Below are 6,467 nucleotides of genomic sequence, written 5' to 3' on the forward strand. Positions count from 1 at the left end.
GTTTTCAAAACAAGCCTGTGCATTTAAATTGAGGAATTTCTAGAGTCTGCCAAAAAAAAGTGGAAGTTTTCTTTCCTTCCTCTTCACCCTCCATCCCTGCCACCAACGGACGGTGTCGTCTTTCTTATAAACACTTCAAGAAGTGTTTGGTTTAGAAGCCGTGCCAAATTTGCTGTTTTTCTGAATATTCAGCGCTGGTTCCCGAGATAAGTGTGTCACTTCTCTGCATGTTTTAGCTGAGGCTTTAGGTGTCCCCTCTGTATCTCCATAGGGTATTTATTTACCTGTAGATCTTGAATACTTTGAATGTGACAGTTAATAAGTAAATATATAAAATCCCTCTCAGGATTGGCGATGAGGGGAGGCAGGAGAAAGGGAGAAATAGGTCTATTTTCTAGCAATAATAATTAATCAAAATCAGCAAGTTGTTTTTGTTTGTTTTGGGTTGGTTGTGAGGTTTTGGTTTTTGTTTTTTTTTTGCTTGAGTGGTGTCAAATAGCTCAAGCCAGGGTTAACTTGGGGGTCCTGCTAGGCAAGCTGAACACAAGCCATCAGTGTGCCCCTTGTACTAAAGGTGGCTCCTGTTAGGCAGTGTTGCCAGTGGGTTGAGGGAGGTGATCCTTCCCCTCTGCTCAGCACTGGTGAGACACATCTGGAGTGGTCAGTCTGGTTCTGGGCTCCCCAGTACAAGAGAGACATGGACATACTGGAGAGAGTCCAGCAAAGGGCCACAAGGATAATTCAGGCCTTGGAGCATCCATCAAACAAGGAGAGGTGAGAGCTGGAGCTGTCCAACCTGAAGAAGAGAAGGCTCAGGGAGGTCTTCCCGTTGTGTAGATATACCTGCTGTGATGGCAGTACTGAAGACTGATCCAGGCTCTTCTCGGTGGTGCCCAGTGACAAGACAAGAGGCAATGGGCACTAGTTGAAATAAATGAAATTCCACTTAAATATAATCAAAAACTTTTCTACTGTGAGGGTGATTGAACCCAGGAGCAGGTTTCATAGGAAGGTTGTGCACTCTTCATCCTTGGAGGTGGTTGAAACCTGACTGGCCACAGCCCCAGCCTGCTCTAGCTGACCTTGCTTTGAGCAGGTCTATATGATCTTCAGACCTTCCTCTCCCCAGGCTCAACTATTCAGTGAATTTTGCAAACTTGCCATTGATTGTGAGAGTCATAAATTTTATTTAGATAAATGATTCATGCCTAGACCTGCTGTCTTCATTTAGAAGTTCCAGTAAGTTTCTTTCTGTGTTTCCTTTAGGTACTGGCTTCATGCCCATGTCCTTTTCTGTGAAGTTTAATTCCTATCAGTACTCTTGCATGCATACAGAATTTTCCATTATTGATTTAATGCATGCTTAAAAGCTATTCTCCTGTTTATTTCCTAAAAATCGCTTCCTTTATGGCCAGTCCTGGCATTCAAATCAGTAGGCTGTTATAGCCTTTTGATGTGTCTATATTATCCTCTTTCGTATTTGACCTCTCACTGGCAAAGAGCTGGAGTGAAAATCCCAAACTCCAGATACAAACCCGAGCTGACAGTTTCTGAGGCTGTAGTCCACAGTTCTTGCTTCAAAGAGGTTCTGGCTTTCCAAACACGAAGGATCCTGCACTGCTTACCCTGGGCTCTGATTTTGTTACCTGCCTCAGCTGTCAGCCTCTGGTATAGATCAGACTCACCTGGGCTTGTGAGCAGTTGCATCAGGGATTGGAGAAATTGCACCAGTATAAAAACAGCGTAGCTACAGGTTGTACTGGTTTGGTGCACTGAAGACCTGAAAGGCTGTTGCAGGCTGTGTTGCTGCCTGAAGTTGTTAGTGGCTGAACTGTCACTGTTCAACCCATGCCTGTTTAGAAACAGGTGTTCATGACACGTTGATGTGTTGAGTGAGGCAGGTTTTGAACCACAGCCCGTTCATGGAAATCAAGTAATGGGATGGGGTTGGGCATACTGGAAACTCACTGTTCCAGAGCTGGGATTTTTAGTCACGACAGCTTTCAGAGGTTTGGGGTTTTTTTGATGCACTTAAAAAGCTGCATGGTCAATGTAATTATTTAAGTACATAACCCCCAAAAGCAGGCACAGCCTTACACTGTAGCAGTGCATCGGCCCCATGTCGAATTGGTGGCTGCCTAAGGATGGAACTTAATGGTCCTTGCAAAAACCAGCTGAGACAACTCAGGTACAGAACCAGACCTTCTTGCTCGTTCTGTGTCAGGCATGGGGAGAAAAAAGTGTTATTTAAATGTGGGAAAACTCTGGAAAGAAGAGCCCTAATGGAGTCTGTAGCTTGTGATGATACTGTAGATGTGGCTGTACAGGTCACCTGAGACTGAGATTTTTAGCATACCCAGCCCAGAGCTTTCTCCATGAAATCACAGTCTTGTCTTGTTGGAATGATGTCAAAACAGTTGCACTGTTTGCACAAAGATTGTTCTGGTTTGTCTTAGCACCATCTCTAGAACAGCAGCAAGGATGCCCCTGTGTTGTGCACAGTGCCACAAAGCACAGCCTTTAAATGAGTCACAGCCCTCTTCTTCCTCAAGTTGAAAGCTGCATAGTACAAGAGGAGACTGGAATTTGATTTCGAAAGTTCAGTAAAAATTAGCCACTTGATATTAAGTCTTACAACAATAATACCAACTTGTAGACAAACTTCTCAGATTCAGAAGAATCACTGAAGAGGTACACAAGCTCAGCTTCTTCTTTATAGCTATTGGGGTCCTTTTCTGTAGACGCTGGGGACATTATGTGCCCGTCTGGTTAACGAAGCAACCTAAGGGACCAGTTTGGTGAAAATCTCTGTTACAAGTTATGATCTGTTCTCACTATTTGTTTTTGCAGTATTGTAGCAAAACAGAAATACTTGCAAGTGCAGTTAGTGCAGGCATCCTTTTAGGGCTTGACTCAAAATCATTCCATTGCCCAGACTCTTTAAGAGAGGTCCAGGTGGAGCACTACCTGAGCCATTAGTGCCAGGTAATGCCCTACCTGGGCCATTTGGGTTGCTTAGGGACATGGTTTAGTCAAGGACTGCTCAGTGTGAGGTTAATGATTGGAGTTGATGATCTTAAAGGTCTTTTCCAATCTAGACAGTTCTATGATTGTGTAAGACAACTCTAAGGTCACAGTTAAGGTTTTTTTTGTTGGAGTGGGGTTTGTTGGGTTTTTTTTTTTTTAGATATAACTTTTGGTGACTGCAGGATCTGGGCTGCTGACGCCGCTGGGAATGCCAAGGCACAAGCTGACTGCAAGGAAGAGTACAAGGTAGCACTCGCCTGCCTTTCACAGGCTGCGAGAGTGGCTTTTACTGCTCAAGTATTTCCCAACCTTGTTCCTGCCCAGTGTGTGTAACAACTGCTATTAATGCACGCAAGAGGAGAGCAGGAGGGAGAGTCCTCACGCTCTTTTGCAACACTGCACATTTGAGGTTCCTCAGCTGTGCTAAGAGGAAGTGGTTTTTCAGCTTTGCTGCCATTTCAGGAAGGATAAAGCTCCAGTAAACTTTCCCTGAGAGAGTCACCTGGAAACCACAGAGGTAAAAATTACTGTTTGCCCACTGCCTGTCAAAGGAGATGCCACCAGGAGGAAACTTAGGACAAGGTGAGCGCAAACCCTGAGTTGAGGAGAAAGGCAAGACCAGTGCAATCCCACTGCACAGGAGTTACAGTGGTCAGCTCACACTACTTTAATGGTTATTCTCAGGAGTTGAAGACTCTGACATTTTGTAGGAGGGGGTGCGGTGCCGTGTGACCTGCGTGTGTAGGTGCAACAAAACGAAGCCTCAAAACAGTTCACAAAATAAGTTGTTGCCCATTCTTTAGGTGAGGGTGACGAGGTGGTTGTGCTCATCAATTTTTTCCACTGCACGTTGTGCCTCCCCAGGAGCTGTCACTGTGCAGAGAGTTTAGGGGATTCCACATCTGGTTATCAAAGGATGGATCTTGTGTGGGAGGGGAAAGCCTGGCTGCACCCCACACTGGCTCCTAGTCTCAGCCACAGAGATTCATCTAAAAAGATGACTTGGTGCACATAACTGTCACTAAAACACCCTGCTCCAATCCACCACTTTGCCTCGGTGTCTCTTTCAAACAAATTCTACCTTATTCCCCTTTCCAGACCCTCTCTGCTTGGTGGTGAGTGCTGCAGAGCCATCCCCTCTGCTGGGAGATGAATTCCTGGTTTACATGTGTGATGGTTTCACCCATAGGTAGGACCATGTGGTCCTGCACTCACTCCCCCCACCCAGTGTGATGGGATGGGAGACACAACAAAGGGGCCATGAATTAGGAAGAGGACGGGGACAGCTCCCTCACCAGTTATGGTCACGGGCAAAACAGACTCAACTTGGGGAAGAAAAATCAATTTCATTTGTTACCATACATCTGAGTAGCACAGTAAGACATAACAGCCACATCTTTATTACACCTTCTACTCCATGAGGTAGAACTGGGTGTCAGAGGTTCTCTGTCCTCTCCTCCTCCTTCCTGGCAAGGAAGCTCTCTCTTTGTTTAGGCTGATGTTTGGCTTTTGTTCAGGTCAATGGTTGCTCCTCCAGGTTCTCTCCACCTTCTTCTTTCCAAGACAGTCCTTCACAACACAAATATGGATTCGCAGAGGCGTTTCTCTGTTGCTGATGGGCTCAGCCTGGGCTGGGGGGTTATGCCTTGAAGCCAGGGGAGCTTTGCGAAGCTTCTCATAGGGTAGCCCCTTCCCCCACTACCAAAAATGCCCCTCCCCCCCCATGCACACAAACCCAACACAACATGTGGCACAAATCTTTTGGGCTGTCAGAGGTCTCCCATCAGTCTCAACACACCACTGGGCACAATCTGTGTCCTGTATCTTTTGGAATATCTCTCTTGCAGGTGTAGAGGTATAAAACCTTACAGGTGCCACGTGGGAAAGTGGTGATGTTACCTCTGGTGATGAAGTGCCTTTTGATGACCGCTCTGTAATACAAGAGGTACTTGAAGAAGTGAGAAGGGCAATCATAGAGTGCTTTTGGGACCAAGCTGTGTGTCTCGGTGATTAGGGGCACTCACCAGTGTCATGGGCTCTGGGTCCTGCCCCAAGAACTGTTTTTGGGTTTGAGTGTTATTGGAGTAGGGCAAAAGTGGACTCTGATGATGAGTAAGTGGACTGCTCAGGAGAGAGAGATGGCCTGGTCTCCTCAGTCCTATTAAAAGAGATTACTTGTGGTTTTAAAGCTGGTTTAGATTCATGGGAGCTGTCAAAATTCTACTTTATTAAAAAAAAAAAGAAAAAAAGAAAAAAAAAAGCTTGTAGACAGAGTTTATTTTGCATCATTCACTTCCTGATAGAGGCTAAAATCCCTTCTTGTTTCAGCACAAGAAGTGTGTCTACCTGCACGTGCATCCCCCTGTTTCAGATTCCCTGCAAACCACCGCATTCCTCCATCACTCCCTGGTGATGACGTGTTACCTTCACCTGCATCCCTTCAGCTTCTCCTCAGAGGGTTGCTCTTCATGGCTAATTTTAGGCCTGACCTTGCAATTACTGGTACTGTGAGCTTCAGCTTCCTGTTTAAAAGCTGCTCTCAGGACACGGGTCCGTAGTGATGAGGTCAGTCTCCTGGATACTGCTTGCTCTTCCCACAGGCTGTGGCCAGTCTTCTGTGGGATCTTCACACACTCCAGACTCTCCCATCTCTTCCTCTCTCAACGTGCTCACCCAGTGAAGAGCATCCCAGACAAATTAATACTGGTATTTGGGAGGCTTCTGTTTTATGAGTAATTAAGAGCATTAGACTAGATCAGCATGGACCTCATTAATGAATTTCGTAATTGCCGTGATGAAGAGAATCACAGAATGTTGGGGATTGGAAGGGACCTCAAAAGAGCGAGTCCAACCCCCCTGCCGGAGCAGGAACCTAAACGAGATCACACAGGAAGGCATCCAGGCGGGTCTTGAATGTCTCCAGAGAAGGAGACTCCACAACCTCCCTGGGCAGCCTGTTCCAGTGCTCTGTCACCCTCACTGTAAAGAAGTTCCTTCTGAAATTTAAGCGGAACCTTCTGTGAGACTTCTATATCTTCCCACTCCTGCCATTTAAAGATGTAAGTTTTAACAACATGAAGACCTCATACTCTCTCCAGGCAGTTGCATTTGTTGTGAGGCACCTCCTCTGTGTTGTGCAGCAGTGAAGCATGGACAGACCCTGCACATCTCTGCTCCCTTGCTGGTGTGGTAGGGGACATGTCCTTCGTCCTAAGAATCATCTCATGTACATTGACAGTTGGCATGTTTGATCCTTAGCTGCAGGTACAGGGAGGACATGTTGCTGGAGAGCTGTTAAGGGGAAGGAGACCTTCCTTGCTGCTGTGCCAGGTGGGCCTGCACCGAGGTACCCAAACATGGGGAAAGACCCCTTAAAAACATATCCTTTACACTTGTGCCCACTACACCTGTGTATAACTGTGGTGCTGTTTGCATGTGTC

This window comes from Antrostomus carolinensis, unplaced genomic scaffold (genome assembly GCF_000700745.2).
Source record: "Antrostomus carolinensis isolate BGI_N321 unplaced genomic scaffold, ASM70074v2 scaffold21083, whole genome shotgun sequence".
NCBI classification, from domain to species: domain Eukaryota; kingdom Metazoa; phylum Chordata; class Aves; order Caprimulgiformes; family Caprimulgidae; genus Antrostomus; species Antrostomus carolinensis.